The following is a 20,766-nucleotide window of genomic DNA, read 5'->3' on the forward strand; positions in this document are numbered from 1 at the left end:
GGAACCCATATATTTTTTTAAAAAAATTATATAATATTGATATACGAAAAGGAAAAAAAAATTTTTGGGTCTTTGCACATCAATGGCGGCACCAATACACATAAAATTTTTTTCTTTTTTTGTGTCGAATCGATATCGAATCTGAAAAAAAAATTTTGGGTCTTTGGCACATCAATGGCACACCTAGTACAAATTTTAAAAAAAAATTTCTTTTTTTTTCGTGTCAGAATCAGATATAAATATATAAAAAAAGAAAAAAAATATTGGGTGTTGGCCTGTCAATGGCCGGCACCCAGTACAAAATTAAAAAAAATTCTTTTTTTCAGATCGAATCGAGATATAGATATATGAAAAAATAAAAAAAATTTGGGTCTTTGCTTGTCAATGGTAAGCACCAAGACAAAATTAAAAAATTTCTTTTTTTCGTGTCGAATCGATATAAATATCTGAAAAAATAAAAAATTTTTGGTCTTGGCTTATCATCAATGGCTTCAAGCACCCAGATCTAAATTAAAAAATTCATGTCAAAATCGGATATAAATATCTGAAAAAATAAAAAATTTTGGGTCTTTGGTCAATGGCCGGCACCCAATACAAAATTAAAAAAAATTTTCTTTTTTTTCGTGTTAGAGTCAGATATAAATATACGAAAAAAATAAAAAAAATTTGGGTGTTGGCCTGTCAATGGCCGGCACCCAGTACAAATTTAAAAAAAAAATTTGTGTTAGAATCAGATATAAATATACAAAAAAAATAAAAAAAATTTTTGAGTGCTGGCCTGTCAATGGCCGACACCCAGTACTAATTAAAAAAAATTCTTTATTTTTTCATGTCAGAATCAGATATAAATATACGAAAAAATAAAAAAAAAATTTGGGTTAAATTTTGCCATCTATTTTTTTATACTATAAAAAATATTCTTTATTTTTTGCATGAGAAAATTAATTTTATCATATCCTTTTTTTTAGATGGGCAACTGTATCTTACCATTGATGTGCCAAAGACCTAAATTTTTTATTTTTTTCGTATATTTATATCTGATTCTAACATGAAAAAAAAATTTTAATTTTGTATTGGGTGCCGGCCATTGACAGGCCGGCACCCAAAATTTTTTTTTCTTTTTTCCGTATATTTATATCTGATTCTGACACGAAAAAAAAGAAATTTTTTTTAAAAAAATTTGTACTGGGTGCCGGCCATTGACAGACCAACACCCAAAATTTTTTTTTATTTTTTCGTATATTTATATCTGATTCTGACACGAAAAAAAAGAAAAAAATTTTATTGTATACTGGGTGCCGGCCATTGACAGGCTAGCACCCAAAATTTTTTTCTTTTTTTTCTTTTTTGTATATCAGTATTATACAATTTTTTTAAAAAAATACATGGGTTCCGGCTATTGACAGGCCAAAACCCCAAAAAATAATTTTTTTAAGTCTGACACAATGATTAGGCAATCATTGGTGCAAAAAAAGAGTGAGTACTATTTATTTTAGGTTATTTTGGTGATTGTTTTTAAACTTGAGTTATTTTTATAAATATAATTTTTTTTTGAGCTATTTTAGTAAAATGGCCCATTTGTGTGTTGTTCCCATAATATGTATTAATCCATTTTGGTTGGCAGTGATGCAATGATGGAGCCACGCTGTAGGTTGCGGGGTTAATCCGTATTGATGCAAGAATTCGCGAGTTTGACTTTAAATTTGAAAATTGTAAAATGAGAAGTTAGATTGTGGAAGTGAGAACAGCAGAAAGTAGCAATTATTGTTTTCTTTTTCTATAAATTTTATTAATATGTGTTTCTAAGGTCCAGTTCTTCATTACTTTTGAGAAGTACTTTTGAAAAATTAGAGTGTTTGATATTACTGTCAAAAAGTACTTTTGAAGAATAAAATATCTATTTTAGACATGATATTGTAAAATAATAAATATGTATTTAAATAATGTTCAAATTAGTTAATATTATGATATTTTAGCAAAAATATAAAAATAGTTTATTATAACTTATTGTTAATATTTTAATATATAATATTAATTTTAAATATTTCTAAGTAATTAATATTAATTATTTATTAAATTTAATTAGAATATATAAACTATATTTAAATATTTAAATATAATAATTAAATATTTGTAATTAGATATTGACACAATTGTATTATTATAAAATTATTTTTATTTTTAATTAATGCTTTTAACACATTTGTATTATTTTATTTTAAAATGTATTTGAATATATAACGCATATTAGATATTAACATAACATAGAAAACATAAACCTAACAAATTAAAATATTACATATATTTAGATTAAAGTTTTAAAAGGGATAATATTTATATACCAAATATAAATACTAAAAATTTTACAATAGCATTTACAATTTAAAGTGAATTCATTAAACTAGAAACTATAGCATCTCTTGTTAATTCCATTTTAAAACCACTTGAATTATTTTATTCACCGTCATCATCACTATCATCGTTGTCGTCGTCGTCATCATCACTTTCTCGACCACGCGCATTTTCTGAATCAATAATATTCTCATATGCCCAGTTAATATCTTCGTATTCCAGAAAATCTGCATCATTTCGACTGAAATATTTTCGGATAAAATTGTGTATCGTCATTGTAGCAACAACGATCATGGTTTGCTTTTGGCATATCCCTTCAAATGACCTTTTTTTTTCTAAACACCAAAAGTTCGTTCAATCACACTATATAATGATGAATATGAATGATTGAATATCTCTTTTATACCAGATATCGGTCTACCTCTACGAAAGTCAAGTAAATGATATCGCTGCTATTTTAGTATGGGTTTTGCTTACTAATGCGACCCTCTTTAATATGTACCATTTGCAATACATTTAAGTAAAAATATTATTATATATAAAGTCCTAACGCAGTCATTAAGAAAACCCATGTAGTTACTTCAAACATGTGGTATTATTTATTATCAAAGTAATGGCATTAAAGGCATGACTTCCCCACTCCACCGGTCCAGCAGCAACTGCATTAATGGAGTAAAAAAGGCACGTACCTAGCTACAAAACTCAATTATGGCTTGTTTACAAATCTTACCAAACCATGAACTCAACATGATACTTCAAACACATTACACCAAAACAGGTTTTTAGCGGCGTTTTTTTAAGTTTTTAGTGGAGAAATTAGAATCATAATGTAAACCTCAAATAATGTAATAAGCTGCAAAGTTACGTGCAAATTTAGCTAAAATGGTAATTAAAACTCCCTTCTAAAAATCAAAATTAATAATTAAACTATAAAGCTAAGATATAACCATACAAAAAATTAAACAATTGGACATTTTTTTAAGAAAACTAATTACGGAAACATAGGAATAAATATCTTATATTTCCTCAATTTCGAAGCAAATCCTAAAAAAAAAAAGACAGAAGTATATTACTACCGAAAAACAGAAATAAGAAAAATAAAACAGAAGGCAACAGAAGTAAATTTGACTAATAAACAGAAGACAAAAGTGAACAAGTGCTAATAAACTCAAATCAAACACTAAAAGACATTCCCATGTCAATGGTCTCAACAACTTCAACATCATGTACTTAAACCAGATTTTAATATTAGCTAGGTTTTAAAAACAACAATGACTCACTATTTTCTGTCCCTTGGGAAGAGATTAATTAAAAACCAAAATTAGATTATCCATTGATCAACTGTCCAATAATAATTTAACACTTAATCAAAAAAATTGGCGCTTGAATTTTTCTAACTACTCGTATTTCTCTTATTACTCAAAGCAACAAGGCAACATAGAAACTACAGCCTAAATGCTAATCGTTTAATCAGTTTGGGGTTTAATGAAGCCACAGCAACTACACCTAAATGCGAAAGCAATATGCGCAAACAAGTTCATATGAACAAATATTAGAGCCATAGTCATTCGGGCCTACAATGCCTACTAAGTACCTCAGTGTTTCCTTCATGAGGGTGCCACTGTTTCAGCTAAGAATCTCAAAGCAACAAGGCAACACAGAAACTACAGCCTAAATGCAAAATTTAGGAACAAGTAAATAAGGAATTCTTTTATTTTTTAAATAAAAATTTATAAATAGTGAGATTTTAACTTAAAAATATCTTTAAACGAAAACCATAATTTTAATAATGATTTCTCAAAACTATATTTAATATTGAATTTTGTATTTAAATTTGAATTGTACGATTCAATCAATTGAAGTGAAGCAATGGAAAGTTGAAAGAAGGTTTTCTTTGTCTTTTTCTTTATGTAGAAAAGTTGTGTGGTCCAATTTTCAACCCTAGTGGATGTTTTAAAGCATTCATATATAGCTAAGATATATTATAGAACGGTCCCAACCCTATAAGTTAATTGTTAATGTCTCAAACTGATCTCGAGTAACTAACAAACATACACCACATATTTATCAACCATCAATCAAACAACTTAATGCAGATTTCATTTTTGTCTTTTAATTTCAAAGATTAGTACATGGATACCACCAATCAAACACGACTCTAATACTTGGACATTACTTTTGCTATATGTATCCAACAAGTTATATACTGATTATTGATTGGTGGCTGATAATGTAGATAAAATTAGCATAAATTAATCCATATTCAATTTAACTTCAAAAATAATTTCTTCTACTCGTTCAATGAACTATTTTTTCTGCAAGTAATAGCTATAATCAAATATATTTATTAAGAAGTATTTCGAAGATCAAACTGTAGTAAAAACTTATAACTGATTTCAACTAATTGACTCAAGTCACTCGCTAATTGTTTAATCAGATCGGTTTGGGGTTTAAGGAAGCAAATGAAACTACAGCTGTAACAACCCGATTTTAGGCCTAGTCGAAATAGTGGTTTCGGGACCACAAATTCCACGAGGAAAATTTTTTATTTTTATTATATTTTTATGGTCTAAAATTTCACATAATAATTTTGTGAAAATTTCGTTCAAAAATTTCGACGTTTGGGCACTCAATTTAATCAAAAGGACTAAATTGTAAAAAGTGCAAAAGTTGAGTTCTATATGTTAGGAGTGTCTAATTGTTATGAAATTTTAAATTGGAGGTCCTTAAATGGTAATTAGACCATTGGTTATGTTATGGACAAAAATGGACGTGAAATAGGTGAAATAAGATATTTTTAAGTTAAGGGTATTTTGGTAATTTAGTAATTAAAACATATTAAAAAGACAAAATAAGCCAAATTTCATCATCTTCTCCATGGGGGCTGCCGAATGTGTCAGGGAGCCATAGCTGGGGTTTGTTCAAGCTTCCAACCTCATAGTAAGTGCATCTTAGCCCCGTTTTTAATGTTCTTCGCATTTTTGAAATCCTCGTAGCTCGGTTTAGCTTATTCTACCATTAATTCACGGTAGGGTGCATATTTGGAAAAATACCCAGAGGTGAAATGTGTTTATTTTGCTGTTTTATGGTAGAATATGAAGCTAGAATTTATGATAAACAACTTTTACTAAGTGATTTTAAGTAAAACTTGGTAAATTGACATAATCGGTAAAAATATTTATTGTTCATAAGTGTATGTTAGAGTGAGAATTTGATGTTGCCATAGAAGGGAAACGTGTTCAGCATGTTGCAAAACATAAGAATAAGGTGTGAAATTAAATTTTCGAGCCTAGGGACGTAAATGGAAATATACAAAAGTTTAGGGGCAAAATTGTAATTTTTCCAAAGTTTGAGTCAAGGACTGTTTTGATAAATGTGAGTACTAAATAAGTCAATTGTGTTATTATAGATCAAGAAAGAAGTGGAATCGACCTTGACCGGAGAAAAGAAAAGATTAAAGACTAAATTGCTAAAATTTTATATTGTTGCATCAAAGTAAGTTATGTATAAATAATAGTTATATTTTTATAAATTGTGAATTATGTTTGACATGTGAATTAAATTTGAATTGAGATGATGTATTATTTTATATATAAATTTGTTATCTAATCATGCCTTTATGCAAGTACGAGATTAGATTGAAGGATCAATCGTGAGAAATGCAGGGTCAAGTACATTCGTATTACAACTCGTAATGAATTGACAGAAAAGACCATGGTTGGACCATGGTAGTGAGTGTGCCAGTGTAAGACCATGTCTGGGACATGGCATCGTCACGGACAGAGGAGAGTCAGTGTAAGACCATGTCTGGGACATGGCATCGGCTCGATATGAGAGTCAGTGTAAGACCATGTCTAGGACATGGCATCGGCTCGAGATTAGTTTTGAGTGCCAGTGTAAGACCATATCTAGGATATGGCATTGGCGTCCTACCAGGTGTACAAGATATCCCGAACACCCCTAATATTACAAGTAGTTCAACGGGAAATTCAAGGAGTATGCTCAAGATAAGTAAGAGTAGGATATGTGAGTATTATGACTAGGCACAGGTATGTATATGAGACTCATAAATAATGTGCTCAGATTATGATGCATTATTGATAAGGATTCAAACGAGTAAGGTGTGTCTATGATCACTTGATTGTTATGTGCCAAGACATGATATGCTTTGGTGTAAGTGTATATAAATGAAAGTGAACACAAACAATTATTGAATGAGTGAAATTGACCTTAAAATAGTTGTGGGCAGCAGCATTAGTATAACTTTGAAAAATAACCAAAAATGGTGGAAATTGAATTAGAGAGTGAATAAGATATTAAATGAAAGCTTAAGAAGTCTATTTTTACATAAAAGAAACAGAGCAAGCAAAAGAGTTATACATTTTGAGATATTTGAATTTTAGTGAGGCAAGGTCGGATTGATTTCAGAATCCCCTGTTCTGACTTTGGAAAATAATTAAAATTTGTACAAAAATGATTATGAGTTACAATTTATATGCTTAGAATACTTAATGAGTCTATTCTCAAAGGGAACAAACATAAATACCATCCGAGCTCTGTACAATGAGATAATTCATTTTTAGTGAAGAGAGGTCAGAGATGTTGAGCAATGAAACAGGGGTGACTTTAAAGAATAAACTGTACTAATTGACCAAGTAAAAAATTCTGAAATTTTTATGACAAGAAGATATGTGAGTCTAGTTTCTGGAAAAATTAACGGATCTTAATTTGGAGCTCTGTAGCTCCAGATAAAAATGATTTAGTGACTCTGACTCAAATAGACAGCTTTAAATTTTAATATAAGTGAGTAGTGAAATTATGTATAATGCTATTTAAGTATGTTTTATACATAAAAGATGTGGAATGGAGAGGAGGAGGAGGACAATAAAATGTATGAAAGAATTGTGTATAATGGTCATATGCCCGATTATAATCGGTAAATGTTAAATCGAATGGTAAATACGTATTGGTACTGAAGGAGCTATTGCGGTATTGAAAAGCAATTGATCAAATACTTAAGAAATTTAGTCATGATATATATATGTGATAATAATGATATATGGGTGATTATATCATTGAGTTGCATTAGTTAATTCGGTTTATGTGATGGGAAAATATAAGTTTCATAGTATGAGAGAGTGGTATTGAAATATATATATTGAATTGAGAAATTGTTTTGAATTGTGAACATGAGAGATTGTGAATTGAATAAAATGGAAATGAAGATTTGAATTACCTCAGTAAGTACCGGGTCTTGTAGGCCCTATTTGTTATGAGTATAATATTTTGAGGATATGTTGTAAAGAATTATAAAAGCATGTTAAAAATTTGAAGAGTTTAAATTTGAATGAAATTTTATAACTCGGTTTAATACGTTACATGTGTAAGTGTTCTAGTAATGCCTCATACCCTATTCCGGAGTGGAATACGGATAAGGGGTGTTACAACAGCAACAAGGCAACAAGGCAACACAGAAACAAACCGTAAAAATTTATTTCGGTTATAATTAGCTTCAGTACATTGTTGAATTAGTTTAATTGAAACCCTAAATCCCAAATAGCTAGGATTGAAACAAAACCCTAAAAATTTAATCGACCATTGACAGAAACGGCTTACCTGGGATACAAATCTCGCAGCTTCGCCCAACAATCATGTAAAGATTGATTCCAACCTTGCTTCGTTTCGGTTGATTGCTGAGATAACCTCTGCTGTTTTTTCCTTTGTATTTTTCTTTGAAATTTTCTTCCCTTTCGATTCGCTATTTCTCTGCTAACCTCTCTTCAATTTCCCTCTTTCTCAATTTGGTAAAGGACGACACGAATGAATTAAGTTAAATGTCCTCTTAAGAAACGACGCCATTTAAGGTAATTTTAATTCAAAGTTGCGGCGTTTTGCGGACAAACGCCGTTATTGCATCCACATTTGCGGCGTTTTAATAAAAAACGCCACTAAAATTTCAAGTACAGAAAGAAACGGTGCCGTTTTATTAAAATATAAGGTAATTTTCTGGCGTTTTCCCAAAAAACGCCACAAATAATTACCTGAATCGACGTTTTCAGAAACATTTATACATCCTTGTGGCGTTTTTAATAAAACGCCACTAAAAGATTCCATTCTTCCATTGAAACGGCGTCGTTTTGCCAAAGTTTAAATATTATTTAAGGCGCTTTTCGGAAAAACGCCACAACTAAAATTTAATCCCTAAACTGAAACGACGCCGTATCAAAAAATGCAATAAATATTTGTGGCATTTTTTTACCAAAATGCCGGTAATGTCTACCTTTAGCTGCGTTTTTGCTTAAAACGCCACTAATAAATTTAAATTCTCCTATCGAAACGGTGCCGTTTTTGGAAATTTGAATATATAGTAAAAAACGCCGCTAAATCTCACATATTTTATTTATTTATTTATTGTATCTTTCATTTAAATTTTATGTAAATAATTATTAAAATTTTAAGTAATATTTAAAAGTATTTGATAAATGTATAAATTTTAGTTTTTTATTTTATTTTTCTTATATTTTGGTCCTATCCAAATTAAATAATTAATTAAACTATATATATATATATCCATATCAAAAATATCAAATGGTTAGGGTTAAATGTTTTAAATATACAAGTATTAATTAATTGTATCATTTAACAAGTCTCAAATAAACCTTAAACCCTAAATTAACCAATCAATCTACATGCATAAAGTGATCATCTATCTATTATATATCTCTTAAATAATATAAACTATACTCATAATTTAAATATATTAAATTTATTATTATCTATTTTACAAATATATAAGAACATATTTAATATATAAATTAATAAAACTAATTAAGCTAAACTTAAACCCTAAACCCTAAAACCCTAAACCTTAAATCCTAAATCCCTAACACCTAAACCTTCTAACCCCTAAACTTTAAATCTCAAACCCTAAATCCATACCCCCTACTCCTTAAAATACCATCCAAAAAACCCTAAATCTTTAATAATCATAAAATATAGTTAAAATCGATTAAACAATAATTAATAGTTAAAAATTTTGTATAAATTGGTGTTTTATATACTTTCTTTGATTTATTTAGTCGAACTATCAAAATTTATTATTCTTATAAAAATTATTCTATTTTTATTCTTTACAACACAACAATTTAAGTTTTATGATATTTTATTTTACTCATAATTTAATATATTTTTTCTAGTAAAGTAGTTTAAATAAATTGTGATTGAAAAATAATAATAAATAGTTAGGAGTTAGGACTTCTCTTTAATTATAAAAACATTTTGTATTAAACAATATTATTTGTTATCATTTAAATGTAAATTTGACCACTATATAATAAATACAACGAAATATTAATTTTTTCAAATGATAATAAAAAAAATAATTCAAACATTACTTGAGAATATATCAAAGAATGAGATAATTGGAATGGTTATTAGATTTTATTATTATTAGCGGCGCTTTTTCAAAAACTCCACTAAAGGCCCGAACATTAGTGGCGCTACTTCAAAAACGACGTTAAAGGCCCAAGCATTAGCGGCGCTATTTCAAAAACGCAGCTAAAGGCCCGAGCATTAGCGGCACTTTTTCAAAAATGCCGCTAAAGCCCCGAGCAGTAGCAACGCTTTTTCAAAAATGCCGTTAAACCCCAGAGCATTAGCGGCGCTTTTTTAAAAATGCTGCTAAAAGCCCAAAAACTCGTTGGTCTTAGGTTTTTTGCGGCGCTTTTCGAAAAAACGCCGTTAATTCTTATCTTTAGCGGCGTTTTTATATAAGCGTCACTAATGCTATTTTTAGTGGCGTTTTTTATCCAAACGCCGCTAAAAATGCCGCTAAAAGCCTATTTTGGTGTAGTGACAATAGAATCACCAAACTAAAAGAGAAAAAAAAAAGAATTTCAAAAAACTAGAATAAATTGCTTGGATGTTTAAGTTCAAACTTGGGAATATATATATATAAAGGCAAAAGCTGAAGCAAAAAGAAAAGAAAAAAGCCAATGTAACCTCCAGAGACTTACCCATTCTGTGACTTTGGCACTGGACGTTCCAAAAATGGGTACTATCGAGTCGGGTGAATTCAATAATAGATGCCTGGTGGCATTCCAGCTTTCCTTCTCCTTTCAGGACCTATCCGAAAGAGAATCTAGTACTAGCATTTAGCAATCAGAATTAATATATAGTAAAGTAATTAAGTTGAAAAAAAGAACTTTGTAAATGAAGAAGAGACAGAAAACAACACACATAAAAAATGGACAAAGACTGATGATGTTTTGAAACCATCCAGAAAATAGAATAAGAAGAGAACAAATCCATCAACCACCTCTCTGAAAACTATCCATTTGCCAGTAGAGAAACAAAAAACCAGCACCAGCAGAGGAACAAAGAACCAACAATGAGAGAAGAGATGAGAGCAAAGAACCAGCGTTGTGTGTGTTGCTAAAAAAGTAAAAGATCAGCCCAAAAGCACTTTTTGGCTGAAAAAGCTAAAAAATTCTGCTTTTTCATCTGCCCAAAAGCACTTCAAATAAGTTAGAAATTTGCTACCAAATGAAGTCTGTTCTGCATTGCTTTTCAGAGAAAAGCACTTTTCCTTATAAAAGCTCATCTCTTCAGCAATAAAGAACACAGCCTAATTTCTTGTTGAAAACGAGTTTAGATATCTAAACAAGCATAAATAATGAAAGTCAGAACCTTAGCTAAAACGGCAAGGACAACATGTCAATTAAATCAACACTATTTACATCATGTCTCACCACAACCTCTTTTATTTTCCATCATATTATTCAATTAATTTTAAAAATAATTATATTTTAATTTTAAAATTATAAAAAAATTATAATTATTATAATTTATAATTATTAGTTAATAAAACTTTGACATGAATGAGTTATGTTAATTTTACTCTTTTCTTTTTAATTTTGCTAATTTTATTAATGTAAAATAGAATTATTCTTTGAATAGATTTCCAATTATCTCAATTATCGCTTAATTAATATTAAAATTATACACCAATTAAAATTTATAAATAAGTAAATTTAGTCTGCTTTTGTGGCACATCTTTGGTTCTTTTTCTTGTTTTTTTAGTCACTGGTGTTTGATCTAATATTCTGTTTCATTCTTATTGGGATTCACTTGTTCTAGGTGTTTGGATTTGTTTTTGAAGCCTATGGAGAGAGGAATGGCAAATCTGAATATTTATGATGGTAAAGATGAGGCTTGGAGCCTCTGAGTGATGTGAATACTCAACGCTTGATGTATGAATTCTGTTTGGTAGGATTTTTTAACAGCAAGTATTGTCCATTTCCCAGCCATGAGAAATACGATCTCGAATTTATTGCACCCTCTTGGGGGGTTCAGATTACAAATCTAAGGGGGAAACGTTATATGTTTAAGTTTTATCATGAAATTGATGTGGAACGAGTGGTTAATGGAGCCCCGTGGATGTTTAATAACCATCTCTTCATCGTTTACAAGAAAATGAGGATCCAATGTAGATCCCATTAGTTTACTCTTTCTTTTGGGTTCAAATCCATGATTCACCACCAGATTATTTTTTGGAGAATGTGGCAAAGTAGTTTGGGAATTTCATTAGAAATTTCATTGAGTATGATGCAAAGCAAGCGAGTAAAGTTTTTCAGAATTATTTGTGTATTTGAGTACAGTTGGATATTCGTAGACCATTGAAAAGGAGGAAAAATTTATGATTTATCAGTCTAAATTCTTTTATGCAAGTTTTTGTTATGAAAAACTCACTCTCTTTTGCTTTTTGTGCGACTATTTAGGCCCTGGTGACAGTTTTTGTCCTATTCGTTTGAATCAAGGTAGTAAGGAATTAGAGTGTGGATGGGATCTCTTGTTGAAGGCGCAACCGCAAAGGGCCACTACAATGACCAATATGTGGCTCTAAGAGGGAGGTGATTCAAAATTTTCAGGTGCAAATCAGGGGCAGCAAGCAATTGAGAGGAATCTATAGGCTGAAAAAAGGTGAGAATCATGGCAAACCATAAATCCAATCTTGGGTTTTAATTTGGAGGGATCTTCAAATAAAAATGAGGTGGGAGTGGCGGGATCTTCAGGTGGGCCAGCCCGAGTTCAAATGGAACATGATTGGGAGGAAAGCCCATTAGAAAATATTAATGGGAAGAAAAGATCTCGTTTGGTTAGGTCGGGTTCCAATTTTTATAGAATTTATAATTTATTAGAATATAATGATGAGTGTGAAAGTTCTTGTTTCAAACATATATCGATGGTTGCTAGTAGACAAGCCGACCAGGAAGTAATGAAAATTTTGAGTTGAAACATTCATGGTTTAAGGAATCTACGGATAGTCCGAGAATTTAGCATGTCCTGAAATAGATTGTCCCCAAATTGTCTTCTTAATGAAGACGAAATTGAATGCTAAGAGGATGGAAAATGTTCAAGAAGGTGGGGTTTTCATAATGGTATTGATGTTCTCTCTAATGGGACAAGAGGAGGTTTATGTCTTGCTTGGATAGGTGATGTTACTATTCAACTTCGTAGCTTCTTGATAAATCATATTGATGTTGAGATTAGTGAGAAGGAGATAAGCAAAATGGCGTATAATTAGTTTTTACAATTCTCCAATTTCGCAGGATAAAATCAATACTTGGAACTTATTGAGAGGACTTGGTAGAAATCAAGATCTGGCTTGGATAGTGTATGGTGATTTTAACGAAATCTTGTATGCTAATAAAATAGTTGGGGGTGTGTCGAGGGATGAAAGACGGATGGAGAAATTTTTTAAGGTGTTATTTTTGGGAAATGTGTCCATATTGTAGTAAACATGTAATTGTTTTCTATGTATTTGAACGATGAATAAATAAATTTCACATTTCACTATTATGCATTTTTATTTCTATCTTTCATATTTTTCATGCATAGCGAAATTGTGACAAGAAAATATTAGCTCATTGATTGTCTAAGTTTAAAATAATGATAAGCGGCATTGTAAAAACATTTACATTACGAGAAAGACAACTTACTTTAGTAAATAATCTAAATGAGTCTGTAATCCGTAAAAGAATCAAAGCGAGCATTTGATTCAAATACTGACAAGGATTATTATGTCGTCCACAATTTCAATTGAGGAGATGGTTAGTCTTGGCTATCAAAACAATTGACTCGACGAGTAAAGACATAGATGTATTCATTAGCAGAATGATACATTGGATTGGACCTAAGATGAATTAATTCTAAATTCGTTTGTGAATTAATTCACTTGTGACATTCATGGTGTGGTTTACCTAAATCTGAGTTAGTCACTGACCATGCGTATGTAACTCATATGCTTTGATATAAGTGAAGACTTATGCTCTAAAGATGATCGAGCTTATAGTTGATATGTTGGGTACATAACTTGTGTATGGCATGACTTTACTAGCAACAGTGGAATTCATAGCTCAACTAAAGAGTTAATGATATCTTCTCATTAGCATTATGTAAATTGATAAATATAAAACGTGGCCACAGGTTGCTTGTTCTCAAACGAGCATTTTATCATAGTTATTTGTTAATGGTGATCATATTGATAATTAAGAAGAGACAATGGTAACAATGAGATAAAATAGGATTGTACTAAGTGAACGAATTTAACTCAAATGAATCAAGGATATCATATGAGGTAACACACATGATGAGGTCATTGGGCAAAGCAGTTGGATGAATTACTTTCGTAAAGAGTATACAATAAGGAGTTCAATCATGGTACTTCTTGTGGACTGATTCCATGATTAAGTAATTATGAATTATAGGAATGACGCTTCTAGACATAATTGTAATTACTAGAGCCTAATTGTATATGTTTGATTGGTCCCTCCATTGGCTTAACAAAAGCTCGATCAAACTGCATTTAAATTAGAAGTAAATTCTAAGGCTTTGGAAATAATTTAATTAAGTCGATTTATTCGATGTGAAATTAAATTAAGCAATCGTAAGAATTGTTCAACTAGAAAACTTGATTAAATAATTTTCTTAAAAAATTAAATTGGAAAATCTATGTGATTTTTGGGAAAATTAATTTTTATCAAGTAAAATTAAATTAATTAAAATTAATATGATATTTTTGAAAATTAATTTTCAAGTTAGACAATTGGTCCAATAGATAATTCAACTTGAAAATTAGACCTAAGATCGTAAATTAGGCTCGGTAGCCCAAAACTGAAACTAAGACCCAAAAATTGGTCGAACCAGCTTGGTATGTGCAATTGAGCCGATGGTCCAATCGATGGCTGGATTGGATCAGTCGGACCATCACTGGCCCGAACCAAACCGGTAGAAACTGAACCAGCTCAAGGTGTCGACGGCTGCGATGATGGCATTTTGATGGCCGAAAAATGGTCGACGACGGTGGTTCTTCGGTGGTTGTGCAGTGGAAGAATTATACTCCTATTGGGACTCTACAAGAGAATTTGATTTCATATTAACTATTCCAAAAATAATATTATTTTAATAAATTTAATATTAAATTAAATTTAATACTTATCTTAATAGTATTTTATTAATTTACTATTAAAGTTGTTATCTTAATATTAAAGTGATTAAGTTTAATTATAGTTGAACTTTCTAAACTCTCCTATATAAAGAGAGTCTTAGGTCATTATTTATATACACTTGAATTCAATAGAAAGTTGTAGAGAGAAAATTTTTTGAAAAAAATATTTTAGAAAATTTCTAGAGATATTTTTATTATTTACAATTTAACCCAAAAGTTTAGAGAAATTACGAAATCACCCCACTAGTAATTTTTATAATTTTTTATTCGAAGCGAGCCCACACTCGACAGACGTGACCTTGAAGATAACGAAGAAGACTATTCAGTCGAAGTGTTCATCCTAGACAAATCGAAAATGTAGAATTTTGATTAAGTGTTTATTACTTTAGATATCACATCCAAGTTCTTGTTTTGGAATTTAAAAAAACTCGATTTTTCCTAAATTTATTTTCCCTTGCATTTTCCAAACCTGATTTTTCAATAGTTATATGATTGTCAATTAAATGATATTGGGTTTTCGAGGCCTTGGTTTACATGGGAAAGAGGAAATTTGTCAAAAACAAACATTCATGAAAGACTTGATAGAGGGTGGCAAATTCTAATTGGATTGATCTTTTCCCGTAGTTCTCTTTACGTTATTTGGTGTATTTGGTATCAGATCATTGTCCTCTTTTTATTGTTACAAATAGGGAAAAGGTGAGGGAAGAAAAAAGAAGTTTTGGTTTGAGGCTTGGTGGATATTGGAAGAATCTTGTGAGCAAAGGGTGTGTATTTTGTGGGAGGAAAGTAGGGGAAATATTTTGGAGCAACTTGTTATCCTATGCAATGGTTTGAAGGATTGGTCTGAGAATATTAAAAAGAATACGATTGGTCTCTCAAGGCATATTTCGATGAGACTTGGAAGTTTTGAATAATTGTGACAATAATGAAGAGATTATTGCTGAAATGCTGGAGGCAAAACTTCATCTTAATATGGAAATGGATAAAGAAGAAATTTATTGGGAACAAAGAGAGAAGGTCAATTGGTTAAGGATGGGTGATCGAAACACGTCGTTTTTTCACAATTTTGTGTCCCAAAAGAAGCGAATGAATCGGATCTGTGTGTTGCGAACATGAATGGACATAATGTTTCGAATGAAAAGGAAATAGATGAGATTGCTAGAAACTATTTCATTGATCTCGTTTCCACTAGAGGGATCAGTGATCCGAATCATATTCTCATGAGGATTAATAGTTGCATTTCAGAGAAGATGAACCAGGTGTTAACTGCTGCATATTCGGAAGAGGAAATTGTTTCGGCAATAAAAGAGATGGGTCCTATTATATAGGCACTTTTTGTCTTTAAATCTTAAATAGAGGTTAGTCCTTGGAAGCATTGAATTGTACCCATATTGTGCTCATTCCTAAGGTGAGTCAACCTATTAATTTGATGAATTTTCGCCCTATCCGTCTTTATAATGTTCTTTATAAAACAATTTCTAAGACTATTGCTAACAGCCTCCAAAAGGTTCTAGATTTTTGTATCGATGAAGCATAAAGTGATTTTGTGCCAGGGCATTTGATTACAGATAATGTTCTGATTGCATATGAAATACTCCATACTTTTAATAAAAAATAGGGAGGAAAGGTTTCATGGCGTTAAAACTAAATATGACTAAGGTTTATGATAGAGTGTAGTTGGCCTTTCTTAGAAGTTTGATGCTTAAAATGGGGTTTGCTAGATATTGGGTGGACTTTAGGGATCCTTTGAGTCCCTATCTCTTTTTATTTTGTTGTGAAGGTCTATCATCACTTATGAGAATGGAAAAATAGGAAGGTTTATTACGGAAGGCTAAAGTTAGTTGAAGGGGACCTCTTATTTCACACTTGATGTTTGCAGATGACGCATTTTGTTTGTAGATGCAACAAAAGTTGGGGCACAAAACATTAAAAAGATTCTTAAAGAGTATGAGGATTGCTTAGGATAATGTGTGAATTTTGAAAAGTCCACAGTTTACTACAACACAAATGTTTCAAACCAAGACAAAATGTTAGTGTCCCAAATTTTGAATGTACGAAGTTCATCAAATCTGGAAGAGAATTTGGGGTTGCCTAACATGGTTGGGAGGAGGAAAAAACAGGCATTTTAGGTTATCAAAGGCAGGATGAGGAAGAAAATTAATAGCTGGAGCATAAAGCATTTGTCTCGAGGAGGGAATGAGGTGTTTATTAAATTTGTGTTGCAGGCTATTCCTACGTATTCCATGGTATGTTTTTTACTTCCAAATTCATTTTGTGTGGAATCGGAGAGCATATGTGGCCCCTTTTGATGGTAGAAAAACCATGGAAAACACTAAATCCATTGGAGTGAATGGAGCTGAGCTAAAAGAAAATGGAGGAATGGGATTCTAAAATTTGGCAAAATTGAATTTAGCCTTACTTGCAAAATAGGAGTTGCGCTTAATTAATTATCTAAATTCCTTGTTATTGCATGTTAAAAGCTAATCGTTAAGTCTAATAGTCAACTTCAATTCTGAATTAGGTATTTTTTATATTTGTGAAAATTATATTATTTTAAAGATCCTAAATAATTATTTATATACTATTAAAAATTTTATTTTTATAATATCTAGATTTTAAAAATTTTACCCGAGTAATATATAATCTTTCATTAATTGATATAATTTTATTATACTTATAGTGTATGCTATCGAAGAGTAATAATAATATTGAAGTTCCTAATTAGCATTAAGTTTCGCTGAAGGATAAAATCGTTGCATGATCACGATGATCACCACCATCATTATCTTTCATGGGGGAAGTTCGAAAATTATTTTAGGGGTTGAAATTAAATTTTAATTTTTAAAAAAATTAAATTAATTTTTTTTATCATTTTTAGGAGTTAAAATATAATTTTATGTTTATTAATTTAAAATTTTAAAATTTCTAAAGAGCTTAAATAATGATTTTCCATTTTAAGAGGGGTCGGGTCTCTGCCAACTGCTAAATACGCCACTATTATTATTATTATTAAGTAATTTATGTGACTTTTAATGACATTACGTTTTATAGGGTTTCAAAATTGGTTTCTCTCGTGGAAATTTTTTTCATGGTCTGCTTGATGTTTATAAGAAACCCCCAAAATAGCAAACATACAACACGTGAAATCATTCTTATTATATGTCGGGTTACTGTTAAGGTCTGAAAGTCTGTTTAAAAAGGAAGAGTTTAAATAAAATTATAGGCTCGAAAATTTGGCTTAAAAAATAAGATCCTTTTTTTAAAACAAACCAAGCCTTGGGTATGATTTTTAGCTTAGGCCTAAGTCTGGTCGGACCCGAGTCAGCTTAAACTTTTTTGTTGTTGTTTTGCTACCATTTCGCTATTATATTATTGTTATTATTTAGATATTGTATAACTCTTATTTTATTGTTAATTTTGCTACTATTTTAAAGTACTTGCTAAGTTGCAACTATATTAGTGTTATTTAAGCATAAATTTTTTAATTTATTTTCAATTTTGGGAAACATGTTAATATTTTTAGTATATTTGATGTAGTATTTTTTAATTTTTATATAAAAATAATCTAAAAAAATTAATACGAGCAAGTCGAATTGGACTCAGATTTAATATTTTTAGTCTAGACTCAGATTTAATATTTTTAGTCTAGACTCAAATTTAGAAAAAGGTACTTAAAATTTTACATCGACCCATCTGGCTATGATTAGTGGTAATTATGAGTTTTGAGTTTTGTTGACTTTTGATTTTATTTGTTTGATAATCATAAATTTTTACATTAGAGTTGGCGATGATGGATGCATTACAATATTCCATCGCATTGCATTCAATTTCCTCTTAATTGTTAATAACGATTGTATTGTTATTTTAATTTGATGGATGGATGATTGCTTAATAAAGTGCTATTTTAATTTGAAAAAGTTTATTGTTCCTTTAATTTATATTAGTGAATGTAATAGCCCATTTTGCCCGGCCCAAGTACAATTAATTTCAAGCTCAGTACACCAAACCATTAACCCAATACAGCCCAAAATTATTTCCGAAAACCCTAGCCCTTTTGCCCAGTACACAAAGAACCCTCACCCACATCGCTCACAGACGTCACAAGACGTCTCTGTCATGGGTTGCACATGGGAGTACGCAACCATGACAAACTTGTGCGATCCATCGTATTTGAGGGAGGTCATTTGGCCCAATCAAACTGGCCCGTTGCTTGGAGAGATTAAAAGTTCATCTCAAGAGCCTGGTAAATATGGAAAGTGATCTAAGAAGATATGATTATGTAATCTTAGAGTTCTGATTGTATACAGCTTTTAATTGTAGCCATTGATGTACTTTCATTTACACCGTTGATTTTAGGGAGGCTCAACTATAAATAGAGACCTCTTTACTCATTGTAATTCATTCAGTTATCAATAATAATTTTGAAAGTATTCACTCAAACTTTTCTCTCAAGTGTTCTTACTTTTCCGTGGCTTTTGTTCATCTTTCAAAGTTCATTATTACTTTTTTCTTTTGATGTTCTTCGTGGAAGCCTTGAGGGAATTCTGTTGAATCCTTTATCGTTGTGAGTTAGGCTAACTTAGGCGTTTTTTAGCAAAGAAGCTGCCTAAGGCCGCACGGATCGCGTGGCAAAAATATAAGTCCGTGACAGTTGGTATCCGAGCTAAGGTTCGAAGCCACCGTTGAAAGATGTCGAAAGAAGTTGCTGGGAATGTTGAGGGAATGGAGACCCGTGGGAGGGCTAGGAAAGCTAGTCGCTCAAGGGACATATTGTCAGCTTTAGAGGATCTTGTTGTCACTCTCGAGGATTCCGTGGGGGATATCAAGGAGAGGATTATGATGTCGATGATAGGCTCCATGATGGATTACAGTCCCTGTAGGAGCAGCTCAAAGTGTATGTGTCAGATAATGTGGAACAGTTGACTGGTAGAGATGATGCCATTGAGGCTATGGTGGCGGCTTTGAAAGGGGAGATTGCGGAGCTCAAGGGTGAACTCACAATCTACAAGGCTGCTTTGGGCAATGGTGGGTTAGCTGCTATTGTACCCAAGCCCAATATTGATGTTCCCAAGCCCAAGGAGTTCAAAAGAACAAGGTCCACAAGAGATGTGGACAACTTTTTGTGGGGAATCGAGCAATACTTCTGTGCCAAAGGCATCACGGAGGATGTCACTAAGGTAACTACTGTTGCGATGTTTATCTGACGTTGCTTTATTGTGGTGGCATCGTAGGTCCACTGATGTGAGACGTGGTCGGACCGAAATTGGAGTATGGGAGGAGTTTCGATGTGAGTTCAAAGCACAGTTTTACCCAGAGTATACCGAGGATGAGGCTCAGGCAAAGTTGTGTCAGCTTGCGCAACAAGGCACTATGAGGGAGTATGTGCAGGAGTTTAGCGAACTTATGCTCCAAATCTCAGATATGGGGGAGAAAGAGGCATTCTTTTCCTTCATGGACAGATTAAAACCATGGGCGAAGCAAGAGTTGTAACACCGAGGAGTTCAAGAACTCACCAAGGCTATGTCCGTAGCAGAATCGCTTGCTAAATTTGGTGGGAAGAAAGACAATCCCAATTCTCCTAAGCCCAGATTTAATCAAAAGGGTAATAGTGGGGGAGATAAAGAAAGGCCCACTAGGAACGACAATGGTAAGAAGCCTTGGGACAAGAGAAAGAGTGGGCCTATAAGTTGCTTTCACTGTGATGGTCCTCATATGATCAAGGACTGCCCAAAGAAGGCCGCTCTCACGGCTATGGAAGCAAAGGAGGAGTTCGACGTGGAGGATAACAATCTTGGTTCGATACTAGGGGGTGTCGAAGATAGAATGAGCCATGGTTTGATGTTTGTAGACATCATTGTGGCTGGCAAAAAATTTAATGCGCTCGTTGACACAGGCACTTCTGATTT

The 20,766-nt window shown here is 31.7% G+C and overlaps 1 long non-coding RNA gene across 1 annotated transcript; it reads left to right on the forward strand.

The window, feature by feature from the left end:
- Positions 1 to 5,228: 5,228 nt before the first annotated feature.
- LOC128041179 (uncharacterized) lies at positions 5,229 to 6,576 on the forward strand. Its single transcript, XR_008195839.1, has 2 exons — positions 5,229 to 5,292; positions 5,762 to 6,576. It is a non-coding gene; the product is annotated as an uncharacterized LOC128041179 (long non-coding RNA).
- The last annotated feature ends 14,190 nt before the right edge of the window (positions 6,577 to 20,766 follow it).

Source organism: Gossypium raimondii, chromosome 5, assembly GCF_025698545.1.
Source record: "Gossypium raimondii isolate GPD5lz chromosome 5, ASM2569854v1, whole genome shotgun sequence".
NCBI lineage: Eukaryota > Viridiplantae > Streptophyta > Magnoliopsida > Malvales > Malvaceae > Gossypium > Gossypium raimondii.